Genomic DNA, 13,659 nt, shown 5'->3' with positions numbered 1-13,659 from the left:
GCAGGATGGATCCGACAGGGTGAACAGCCTGTCGGATCCGTCCTGCCACTAGTGTGAAAGTAGCCTTAGACACTGAGCGGAGGCACAATTTTATAAAGTAAACAGTGCCCGGCCTGCTGCACCACTCAGACCAGTCAGTAGAGGGCAGCAGTAGTTGTATTTCTTCAGTTTAACGATTGCTTGCTGCCCAGAGAGGTCATTTTTGTGGGGAAAATGTGTCTCAGCCCAGGCTCAAGAGGAGTCATACTGGACAGTATTAATAATGGAGGATTATTATTGTGGGGGCCTAGGTGGAATATGCACAGTGAGTAGTACTAGTAATATTCTTTCCCATAGGCCTATTGTACAGCAGATTCCACAGTACTAATCCTTTGTATTAATCCATTGTTAGTCCTCATTAGGCCCCATGCCCCAGCCAGGCCTCACTGAGAATCTCAGAGGGCAATTTACTTTAATAATACATTAACAACAAAGAGGGGGCAAATACATTAATAATACATTCATAATAAAGAGGGGGCCATTATATACAGGGGGAATAATATTATGGGGAATGGGGGACTATCTGTATGGCTCTAGCCCAGTATTGGGGGGCAGCAGGAGGAGTTGTTGAGACACCAGGAAGGAGAGGATGATAGTAAAGTGAGGAACCTAAAACAATTCTGTGAAACTCTGCAGAGACGAGAAGCGGCTGAAAGAAGGTATCATGGAGGTCTTATCTCTGAATGAAGACGTTGAGGAAAGTCTACATCACAGGAGAGGTCACTGGATGTAACAGGTATGGGGCGGTATTCTACTGTAATAATAATGTCCATCCACATATCTGTTTTACAGTAGGGTTGGGGGAGCAGATTGAGAATATGGCCCACCCTGCCACATTCTGAACCCAGACTTCAGGTCACACTGTGCGTGGTCTGAATTCTGGGGCCTCACACCCATCATCTGTACTCAGAGAGTTATCACTGTGTTATCTGAGGTGTTACATAGGACTGCAGTTGAATCTACTACATTATCTGTACACGGAGAGTTATCACTGTTATCTGTGGTGTTACATAGGACTGCAAGTGATCTACTACATTATCTGTTAAAAGGGGTGTGCCCACGGGCTGGGGGGGGAGGCGCAATTTTTGGCTTGCCCCGGGTGCTGGCAACCCACGCTACGCCACTGGTGGTTGGTGGTGGTGGTGGTGGTGGGGGGGATGATGTTATTTACAGTACATAGGACTGGATGTTGAAGGGGTCATGTTTACATGGGATTGCATGTTGGAGGTGGCTAGGGAGGATGTTATGTTATTTACATGGGGCTGTATATTGGAGGGGGATGTAGATTGAGAGGGGTATTATTTACATGGGGCTGTACTTTGGAGGAAGCTGTAGATAGAGAGGGATATTATTTACATGGGGCTGTATATTGGAGGGGGCTGTAGATAGAGTGGGATATTATTTACATAGGACTATATGTTGCAGCTGCCTGGTTGGTGTGTGTGTGTGTGTGTGTGTGTGGGGGGGGGGGGGGGGGTGATGCTATTTACATACGACTGAACGTTGAAGGGGTGATGTTTACATGGGATTACATGTTTGAGTTGGCTGGGGAGGAGGTGATGTTATTTAAATGGGACTGTATATTGAAGGGGGCTGTAGATAGAGAGGGATATTATTTACATGGGGCTGTACATTGTAGGGGGGCTGTAGATAGAGAGGGATATTATTTACATGTGACAGTTTATTGGAGGGGGCTGTAGATAGAGAGATATATTATTTACATGGGACTGTATATTAGAGGGAGCTGGAGAGATGGTCTGATTTTAATTAACATGGCACTGCATGGCAGGGTGAGGGAAATAGTGTTGTTTACATGGGACTGTATGTTGGAGAGGCTGGAAGGAGGGGAGTGATGTTGTTTACAAAGGACTGTATTTTGGAGAGGGCACAAGAAATGATGTGATGTTATTTAGATGGGACTGTATGGTGGAAGGAGGAATATAACTACAGGGAACACTGCAGCGGGTATTATCAATACTGGGGGCACTTCAGGGTGAGTATTATAACAGTAGGGACCAGTATTAATAATGGGGACACTGTAGGGGTATAATAAATCCAGGGACATCAGGCGCTCTTATTACTACTGGGGGCTCTATAGGAGGGACTTATAGATCGGCCTTATTTCTACTAAGAGCACTATGGGGGGGGGGGGGGGTTGGTTTACTACTGAGGGGTCGGTAGAGAACTTTATTACCACTATTGGGAGTCCTTATTTCTACTGGGAGCTCTGTGAGGGTTATTATTATTAATACTGGAGAGCTCTTCTACTAATAAGGGCACTCTTGGAGAGCATTATCAATGTTTGGGGCACTGTAGAGGGCAGTATTACTAACGAGGGCATTCTAGAAGGGAATTACTATTGGTGGGATTATGAGGAGCACTATTACTAGAGGGGGGGCGGGGACTCATTTTTTATCAGGATAGTATTTGGGGGTATTAGGGAGCATAGAGAGGATAAGGATAACAATGGGGGGACTCCAGGTTGGGGGATGATGATAGAAAAGTGAGGAAGCTAATGTCACACTCTGCAGAGACGAGGCGCGGCCGAAAGAAGTTGTACGGACCAAATTAAGAAGATGATGACAGAAAAGATCTACATCAGAGGAGACGTCACCTGGGAGGCCCTGGATGTGACAGGTATGTGCTGCTGTATAGCGAGTACAGCAAAAAGGTGATGTGCGGGGGGGTGGGGGCAGGGATCGAGTCTTGCGGGAACGTGTGGTAACTGCATTCCTGCACTTTCTTCATAGCAGGAACGCCGTTCCCTTTCAGGGCCGCCTGTCTTTAACGCCAGGCAAAAGGATCAGGAAGCGGTGAAGGCTTTGTACTCACCGCTTCCTGGTCCTCTGTAGGTAACGCTTGAAGTTAAAATATACCATCCATTTGGAGAAAACTCGGATCCGATGGTATATTCTATATCCAAAACGTTCCCATGGTGATGGGGACGCTGCATCATTGGTGCGCCACCCCCCCGCCCTTGCCAGTATTAAAATCATTGGTGGGCAATGCGCCCCCCCCCCACCCCAGTATTAAAATCATTGGTGGGCAGTGCAAAATCACCCCCCCCCCCCATCATTGGTGGCAGTGGCAGTTCCGATTGGAGTCCCAGCAGTGTAATGCTAGAGCTCCGATCGGTTACCATGGCAGCCAGGACGTTACTGAAGTCCTGTCTGCAATGTTACTCTGGAGCATTATACTTACATGCGCTGTGGCCTCCCGGTTGCTCCTTCTTGTATCTCACAGGTCTGTGTGGCGCATTGCTATAAGCATAAGCAATGCGCCGCTAGACCTCTGAGTTAGAAGAAGAAGGAGCACCGGGTGGCCACATCGCATCTAAGTATGCTGCTGACTAACTGACCATGGCAGCCAGACAGGACTTCAGTAGCGTCCTGGCTGCCATGGTAACCGATCGGAGCCCCAGCATTACACTGCTGGGACTCCGATCGGAACTGACACTGCCACCAATGATGGGGGGGAGGGCGCACTGCCCACCAATGATTTAAATAGGGGGGGGGGGCACTGCCCACAAATGATTTTAATACTGGGAATGGGGGGGGCACTGCCCACAAATTATTTTAATACTGGGGAGGGGGAGGGCTCACTGCCCATCAATGATTTTAATACTGGGGAGGTGGGGGGGAGGGCGCAATGTCCACCAATGATTTCTCGCCCATATTCATTGGGGGACACAGGAACCGTGGCGATAGCTATGTCCTATAGGCGTCGTTGACACTAGTAAAAGCTGTTAGCTCGTCCCCTGGCAGATATACCCCCTCCAGCCTGGAGAGAGAGCTTCAGTTTTTTCTAGTGTCAATAGGAGGCAAGACCAAGGTAGCTCCAGCAGATTTTTTATTTTAGTTTCATATTTTCTTTCTTTTTCAGGTGGGAAACAGTGGACGCCTCGCCTCCCTGTTCTCCCGGGGCAGCACGCCAGCGTTGGTCCGCCACGCTGCCTCCTCCCCCACAAGACGACAAGTTGGACCAGGGCAGCCTCGCTCCTCTGCATCCCGCGACCAGAAGGGTCACCCATGTGCAAGTAGCTGAAGGGGTGACCCTGCTGGAGAAGATAAAGGGCAAGATGGCGGCAGGGAAGAGAAGAGAGGTGAGTACACGGGACTAGCTGAGGATGTTAACCCTCCTGGCCCTCCCTCCCTCTTGGTGGCAATAGTCTTCAACAGCACAGGGTTTTAGCGTAGCCCAGCACCCCTGATGCCATTCCCTGATGCCATTCCCAGCTCCCCTCAGGCCATTGCCAGCTCTGGAGTCATTCCCAGCACCCCTGAAGCCATTAGCACCTCTGATGTCATTCCCTTCACTCCCCCTCTTCTTGTCCTCCAAGAAGGGACATCGGCACATAGGGGGCGCCGCTCCGGAGGGAGTTAACTGCCATACGTTCGTCCGGCACCGCATCGGTGTTCCGGCCGCGATATTGTTTGCCCGGCCCACCGGGTGCAGCTCCCGTCCGTTGCCGGGCAGGCACATTCGCCCGCTGCTCTCTTCATGTGGCCGGCCGATGCAGGGGCTAGCATGCCCTAATCGGATATTCGCAGGGGCTTGGTTTGCTATTTTGCGGCCCGCTAGGCCGCAAACTTCGTCCCCCGGAGGGGGGGGGGGGGGCTCTCTGGCACAAATTATTCCCGCCCTACTTCCCCCTTCCCCAGAAACATGCTGAGCTCCGCCCCCGGTCCTCAAGTGGCCTTAACCCTTTCTGCCCAGCCAGCTCTTAGGCCGGCGTATCTGGGGAACTAGTGCAGGTTTTCTAATGGGAAAAAACTTAACCCCTTCCTGCCTCTTGTGTGCTTGAGGCCGGCATCTTAGTTTAAAAAAAATTAAAAAGATGTGCGCCATACGGGTCCCTCTCCTCTGCCCTCACTACCGCAGGACCACCCTGTCTGGTGGTATCTTGCTGGGCCCGTGTCATATCAGACAAGGAGGACCTCTCATAGTTCCCAATCCTCCCTCCGGCCAACGGTACTTGTCACCCTTCCATAGGCGGAATATTTGCAATACTTCGGGATGCAGTACTTGCCTTACCTTATTGTTCCCTGCCACAGGTGGACTAAATATAGTATCAGTGCCGGACGTATGATTTCCCCCTTCTGTAGGTGGCATAATTGCATCTCCACTGGGTTCCGTACCTGCCGTATGCGTTAGCCCCTTCCTTAGGTCGCGCAATGACATTATCACTGGCTATAATGTGTGCTGTATACATTACCCCATTAATTAGGTGAATTAATTGCACTCCCACGGGGTACAGGACTCGCCACATGCACTATTTCTCGCCGTATGGCATTAACCCACTTCATTGGTGTCATATTTTCCCTTCCACTGGCTTAGGTACTTGCCGTATGCATTCCACCTTCAATAAGTATGGTAATTGCATCACCATTGGATACGGTCCGACTGTCGATCTATCCTTCCATAGGCGGAGTGTTGCACATCACCGTGCTTCCTGGTGCATTTCCCCTTCCAAAGTGATCCACTAGCAGGTCGTCTTGGGATGCAGCAATTCAACTGGCAACGGTCAGTACCCGCGGGTGCCCGTTACTCTTTCACTAGTGGTATATGGGTGCCGCCAGTGGATACGTTGGCTATTCCTCATTGTATCCTTCTTTTCCTTTGGTGCTGGTTTTGGGCAGGGGATTACCTAGCATCACTTCTGTGTCATGGAGACCCCTCATCTCCATGGGTCTCCATTGTTACAGTCGGTCATGATATGGTCCGCATCAATACGTAGTGCGTACACCATTGCACATATATGGTGAGTACCTTCCAGCGAGTCGAGTGTTCATTGACTCTGTATTCTCTAGCCACCACTCCTTCTTTGGGAATTGGTTATGCTGGCACTCTGGTTTAGCTGCTACAGCTTGTTCTCCTCCACAGGTGCAGCTTTTCGCCAATGCTCGAGTTCGTGGTCGCTGCAGTGGGACATTCCCCTCAGGTAGGGGTCCTACCCTGGCGCTAGCTTGGCAGTTGCACCTCTCCAGCGCCCTTCCGGGTAGAGTTTTAAAGATTCGCTCTACTTAACTGTGGCAGTATGGTACGTGGCTTCTACGGATAGTCTTAGGCCTCCCCCATCAGTTTTGCGCTGATGGGGCAAGCGCCGCATACTACTGTGGGAGCGGTATTAAGTGACCACTACATACTTGGGTACTTACTCCACAGCTCTTTCGTCAGGCGGTGGACTCTTTTTAGCACTGAATTAGGTGGCTATGTGGGTGGCCCCCTCCTCTGCTGGGGTATAGGGCTAGCAATACAGTGTGACTCCCCTTGCCTGCCTTCCTCCTCAGGCGGAGTTTTTTGCACAGCCACTTAATCCTTGGCTACTTCTGTATAGCGCCGGTCTCAGACGGGGAATGGGCTTAGACCTAGCCTATTCTTATCCTGTCTTTTCCTCTCTGGCTCATGGTTCATAGCCACCCCGCATGCCTTGATGGTTCCTACGTTACTACTTTCCCTCATCTGCATTGCATGGGGTATTCGTTTGGTGGCCTTCCATTCCAGGCACGCTCCGGTCCCAACTGGTGGGCTGTGGCGCCCTCCACATCCCTCCTTCTACAGGGACTCTCGGTGGTCGCTGCTTGGGCCGCGTGGTCTTGCAGGCAACTGTTCTTGATGCCTGCAGGGACGCTTACTTCCATGGGTCTCTGTTTTTTTCCCTCCCTGTGGACTGCTTTTGGACGTCCCACGGTTCCTGTGTCCCCCAATGAATATGGGCGAGAAAAGGAGATTTTTGTATAACTTACCAGTAAAATCTCTTTCTCGCTCTTCATTGGGGGACACAGCACCCACCCAGTATTGTTGTCCGGCCACGGTTGTGGCTGTTGCTGGTTAGAACCCCGTTGGGTCTTTTGACATGGTTGGTGTTCCACGTGTTTTCTTGGTTGGCTTGCTTCACCTACTGCTTGTACACAAACTGAAGCTCTCTCTCCAGGCTGGAGGGGGTATAGCTGCCAGGGGAGGAGCTAACAGCTTTCTACTAGTGTCAACGCCTCCTAAAGGACATAGCCACGGTTACTGTGTCACCCAATGAAGAGCGAGAGAGATTTTACTGGTAAGTTATACAAAAATCTCCTTTTTAATACCGGGGAGGGGGGGTGAACTGCCCACCAATGATTTTAATACCGGGGAGGACGCACTGGAGGCTGATGGCGATGCACTGACTGGGGGCTGATGGAGAGGCACCGATTGGGGGGCCTGGGGGCTGATGGAGAGGCACTGGCGGGCGCTGGTAAGAGGCACTGGCGGGCGCTGGTAAGAGGCACTGGCGGGCAGCACTTGCAAATAAAACATCTGCTTAGTTCTATGTTTCGAGACACAAAGGTATCTACCCCAACACAGTTTGAAAGACTATGTAAGCTTTCGACTTCTACTAAGGGTCTTATATCGGATATTTATGTCCTTTTATCAACCCCTGAACCACCGCAGGTCTTATGACATACATATATGTCTAAATGGGAGAGATACCTTGAAAAAGACATCTCGCCAAGTGAATGGCAACTTATTTGGCGTAGAGCAGCATTGTCATCTACTTGTGTGACCTTTAGGGAAAATTCATATAAGATATTAATATTTTGGTATCATACACCTCAGATGCTTAGACATTTGAACCCCACTGTTTCTGGTAATTGTTGGAGGTGTGATTCTAGCCAAGGGTCGTTGTTCCATATCTTTTGGGACTGCCCAGTTATTTTTCCACTGTGGAAGGAGGTCCAACGCCTTTTATTACAGATTTTTAACATTACCTTCTCATTGGATCCATATATGTTTTTATTGAACATGCCTCCAATGATACTAAAGAAGCCAGTGCTCTACATGGTTCTTTATATTTTGTCGGCTGCGAGACGCCTTATTGCTAATTTCTGGAAGAGACGAGATATACCTACTAAATTGGAGCTATTCAATAGTATAGCGGAGGTCAGAAGAATGGAATATTTGACGGCATGCATTAATAATACAGTAGACAAATTTAATAAGATTTGGCAACCCTGGGATACTTTCTTTGATATGAACAACTAAAAGTATTTTCCCCATTTTTCTTTTGTCTCCCCTCTTGTGTCTTGTCTTGTCTCTCATTTGTTTTCTCAAACTATTCAAATTTTTATAATAGAGTAAGTGATCCATTATCCTGGTTTTCGGGATTTCTCAAGATAAGCTGTTATTTGATTGAGAATGACTAGAGCAGCACATTGGTGCTGTAATTGTGTTGTCAATTTTGCTGTTTCTCTCACTTGGATTATTTGAAAGTCTATTGATCACATGAGAAACTGTATATGTATACTTTTATTATTGTACTTATTCTAATAAAAAGACAATTATACAAAAAAAAAAAAGAGGCACTGGGGGCTGATGGAGAGGCACTGGGGGCTGGTGAGAGGCACTGGGAGCTGGTGAGAGGCACTGGGGGCTAATGGAGGGGCGCTGATAGAGAGGCACTGGGGTCTGGTGAGAGGCATGGGGGTCTTATCTGAGGTCTGATTGGGGGTCATTTATATTGGGGTCTGAGTTGAGGTGTGATCTGGGGTCTTATTAACATTGGGGATCTTATTGGGGCTGTTAGCTGAGGTCTGATTAACATTGTGGGTCTGATTGGTGGTCTGACCTGAGGTGTAATGAAAAATATTTTTTTTACGCAGCAGCTTGGAGAAAAAAGGCCTCACAGTCTCACACACTCCTTCTGCCCGGCCAAGCCTGTCAGCACCCCTGAGGCCAAGCCTGTCAGCACCCCTGAGGCCAAGCCTGTCAGCACCCCTGAGGCTAAGCCTGTCAGCACCCCTGAGGCCAATCTTTCCAGCTCCCCTGAGTCTTCAGAACTGTAAGTAAATTATATATAAGGGGAGCATATGATATAAATTATGTCTGAACATAATAGTGCAAATTCCAAGTTTTTGTTTACGTTTTATGTTGCACTGAATATTCTGCGGGGGGTCAGGTGGCAGTGGATATTGGGTGAGTTCCCCCACTTTTTTTCCCAGGACTTAACCCCTGGATGGGGGGTGTGACTTAGAAAACTGGGCCATATTCAATGGGGCTTGGGCCCTGGTTCTTTTCAGACCCTAGCTACCCCCCCTAAGTGGGAGGAGCCTGTAGCACAGAAACCCAACTAAGCTCCTACCACACAGTGCTGAGGAGCTGTCTGTGCCTTCATAGGAGAGCTGACCGTGAAGAACGGGACAAGGTAAGTAGTTACTGTGGTTGGTTGGTTTGTTTTTAACACTGAGGGCATGACTGAAGCGGGCACAATGGGCAGTCGTTTTGGGGGGATCTGACACCTGATGGTACTGGGAGGCAGCTGATGGCATCTGGGGGGGGAGACAATGGCACTGGGAGGGGAGGTCAGGGGGTGGGGGGCTTGACGGCAGCTGAAGCTGATGGCACTGGGGGGGAGGGGAGCCTGGCATCTACAGGGTGCAGATGATGGCACTGGGAGGGGAAGTCAGGGGGTGGGGGCTCTCCAGCAACTGAAGCTGATGGCACTGGGGAGAGGAGAGCCTGGCATCTGGAGGGTGCAGATGATGGCACTGAGGGCATGTAGGGGGAGCCTTCATGGCGGTGGGGGTGGTGTTAATACGTTTTTAATTATTAATTTTTAATTATTTTTTTATTAGAGTAGTCAATTAGTCGTTGGATTAATCAATAGAATACATGCTGACACTGTTATGGGAGTGCCCAGATTGTAGGCTGTAAGCCCAGGAGAGGCATGTTAGAGTAGGACCCATCTGATTATAAGGAACCTTGACGACCGGTAGATGGGCCCGAAATATTTTTGATCAATTATATTCGCAAAGAGCTTCTAGCTGCATTTGCAGTAAGTATGGCCACCAAGCAGTTATTTTTTCAGTGTTTGCTTATATCTTTTCTGTCCCCACATGAAGGCGAATGAAGGTGTAACTGATAATGACTTTGTGACTGGCCTACCTTCGTATCCAAGCAGTGGAGCAGACCGGACCGGCAGATGCTCAGGTTAGATGGATTCAGACGTAGACATGAGGATGCAATCAAACGTGTGTTTATTTGATCCAGAGCAGTGACATACGGTGATGGAATACAGTAGATGCTGTCATGTGGATGTCTTTTCTGAGGCTAACTGCTGAGGCAACTGCTGGTCGAAAACTGATGCCTTCACAAGCCAAGGTGAGTGTCTCCAGTCACAAAGGATGCAGCACTGAAAAAGGCTACAGGAAGTGACCAGGCCCAAGGCTGCTAAAACCACGCCCAGAGATAAAACTTTATAGACAACGAACGAGGCGTGCAGCATACAAATTCCGGCCAGCAGATGGCAGCAGAGAACAATAGACTTAAACAACATAGGTAAAACAAGAAATAATACAGTGCAGAAATTCAATATGAAAGGAACAGCACACTCCCCGTCTGAAATTCACTTAGGGGATTTCACTATGACGAATGTCCATAAAATATAAACAACCTGTAAAAGAAAAACATGTTAGAATGCAAAACATAGTTTAGTCCTGTTTTCCAACTTGGAATGGAGAAGATCTGCGAAACTTGATACAGTCCTGTTCACCCATCAGGGACGTTCTCGATGGGTCTCATCCAACTGGAGAAACGTTCAAAGCGCTAACAACCGAAGCTGGCGGTTTTCTTTGTTCCAGTGACTAATGCACTAACTTCAGCGCGGATTTCTGGATCATTATCCGGATCCTGGATGCTGAAAACTTCCTGTACACATTCGTCCGCCTCTCCAAGCAGAAACTCTGGACCTGTAAGCCAAGTAGAGTTAGTAAAGGAACCTATAGACATAGGCCTAGTGGCATGATCTGCCGGATTAAGTTCGGATGGTACGTAGTGCCATTGTTCAGGTTTGGAGGACCTCCTGATTCTCTCTATGCGGTTACTAACGTAGACATAAAATCGCTTGGTCCGATTGTGGATGTAACCTAAAACGACCTTACTGTCGGTGTAATACTGGACTTCAGCTATGTCGACACCCAGTTCTTGTTGTATGAAATCCGCAATCTCCACTGCCAACACAGTCCCACAGAGTTCCAGTCTGGGAATAGTATGATCGGGCTTGGGGGCTAACTTAGCCTTACCAATGACGAATCCAACGTGATTTTGGTTGTTGGGTTCTGTCACCTTCAGATAGGCAACCGCTGCGATGGCCTCCATGGAGGCGTCCGAGAACACGTGGAGTTCTTTCTTTATGCTAGAGGAAAGTGAAGTTTTAATATAGCATCTCGGGATGTGGATCTCATCCAAGGCACACAAAGATCGCTTCCAGGCTTCCCATTTTTGCTCTTTCTCGGAGGGAAGTGGGGTATCCCAATCCTTGACTGTGTCCGAAAACTGTCTCAGTAGAGATTTACCTTGTATGGTAATGGGCGCTACAAATCCCAGCGGATCAAATAGGCTGTTTACCACTGATAGGACGCCTCGTTTTGTGAATGGCTTGTCTGCACAACTTATCTGAAAACCGAAGGAGTCAGCCGAGAGATCCCATCTGAGGCCCAAGCTCCTCTGCACAGGTGGACTGTCCAGTCCCAAGTTAATGTCCTTGAATCCTGGTGCATGATCGCCTGATTCGAAGGCCCTCATAACGGCCAGGCTGTTTGAAGCAATTTTGTGTAGTCTAAGTTTAGCTTGGTACAACATACTTTGAGTCCTTTTGAGCAGATCGATAGCCGCTTCTTCAGTCAGTAGTGATTTGAGTCCATCGTCTACGTAGAAGTCCTTTTCTACAAAGTCTTTGGCGTCTTTACCGTACTCGGATTCTCCCTCTAATGCAGTTCGCCGAAGGCCGTAAGTTGCCAAGGCAGGTGAAGGGCTGTTTCCAAATACGTGTACCCTCATACGATATTCTGCCATCTCTGCGTTGGTGTCGTTATTCTTGTACCACAGAAACCTGAGGAAATTCCGGTGGTCCTCTCTGACTACGAAACAGTGGAACATCTGTTCAATGTCAGCGGTGATGGCAACGAGCTCTTTTCTGAACCTCATCAGCACTCCAACTAGGTTATTCGTCAGATTAGGACCTGTGAGAAGGACATCATTAAGAGATACACCTTGATGTTTGGCACTTGAGTCGAAAACAACCCTAATTTGATTAGGTTTCCGTGGGTGATACACTCCAAATGAAGGCAAGTACCAGCACTCGTCGTTCTTCACTAAGGATGGAGCTGGTCCTGCATGGTTGTTGCGGAATATTTTGTCGATAAAGGCAACGATGTGTTCTCTCATCTCAGGCTTACTGTTCATGGTACGCTGAAGAGAGTTAAATCTAGACAGAGCTTGTTCCCTATTGTTCGGGAGTCTTACCCTGGTAGCTCGGAAGGGTAATGGAGAAACCCAGTGATTGGTTTCGTCTTTAAGGAACTCATTGTCCATTATCTTGATAAATTCTCTGTCCTCTACTGACAAAGCTACTTTATCATCGTCCTTGCTTGTGTGAAAGACTAATCTTCCCAAGTTGTCAGCAAAGTAGGGAATGTCATCAGGTGGTTGTATGAGGTCTGGAGGCTTCTCTCACCTCATAGTGATGAGGGCAAGGCTTAATGCAAGTTGTGCGTCCATCTCCACGCACGTACGTTTTGAAAGAGCAGATTCTTGGTTGATCCAAGCATACATTTCCTATGACTACCCATCCCAAGTCCAGTCTCTGGGCGTATGGTGCATAGTCGGGACCATTACACTGTTGACGCACCTTGTGCACCCTTAGATTGTCTCTGCCTAGCAGGAGTAGAATCTCGGCGTTGTTGTCCAAAGGTGGGATAACGTTGGCTAGGTGCCTTAGGTGTGGATGGTGAAATGCAGCTTCCGGGGTAGGAATTTCATCCCTATGGTTGGGTATTTGATCGCATTCGATCAGCGTCGGGAGAGGTATTTCTGTATTTCCACTGACGGAACAAGCGATGAATCCTTGTGCCCTCCTGCCGCTAGTCTCTATGCGACCCGAGCAGGTGTTTAAGATGTAGGGTTCTGACGGTCCCTTTATTCCAAAGGCTTCAAAGAATTTAGGTCCTGCTAGAGAACGGTTGCTTTGGTCGTCAATGATGGCATACATTTTTACTGCCTTTTCTGGTAGCCCCTCCGGGTAGACCTTTATTAGGCATATGGGGCACAACATTTCTCACTTTGGCCCTCCTCACATACGTCCAAGCATGAGCAGGAAACAGCAGTGGCTGTGTTAGCGTGGTTCTGGGGCTCCCCGCCATGACTTTGAGCAGGACTGGTGGTGACAGCAGCAGGTGAATCCCTTGTGAGTGGAGTTGGGTGCATAGCTGAGGCATGTCTATCACTATGACACTCCTCACATTTGATAATGGATTTACAGTCCTTAGGCTACTTTCACACTTGCGTTTTTCTTTTCCGGCATAGAGTTCCGTCACAGGGGCTCTATACCGGAAAAGAACTGATCAGGTATGTCCCCATGCATTCTGAATGGAGAGTAATCCGTTCAGTTTGCATCAGGATGTCTTCAGTTCAGTCGTTTTGACTGATCAGGCAAAAGAGAAAACCGTAGCATGCTACGGTTTTATCTCCGGCTAAAAAAACTGAAGACTTGCCTGAATGCCGGATCAGGCATTTTTTCCCATAGGAATGTATTAGTGCCGGATCCGGCATTCAGAATACCGGAATGCCGGATCCGTCCTTCCGGTATGC

The sequence above is a fragment of the Bufo bufo genome, chromosome 4 (assembly GCF_905171765.1).
Source record: "Bufo bufo chromosome 4, aBufBuf1.1, whole genome shotgun sequence".
In the NCBI taxonomy this organism is placed as follows: domain Eukaryota; kingdom Metazoa; phylum Chordata; class Amphibia; order Anura; family Bufonidae; genus Bufo; species Bufo bufo.
The sequence above is the reverse complement of the archived record's forward strand: the minus strand, read 5'-3'. Positions refer to the sequence as shown.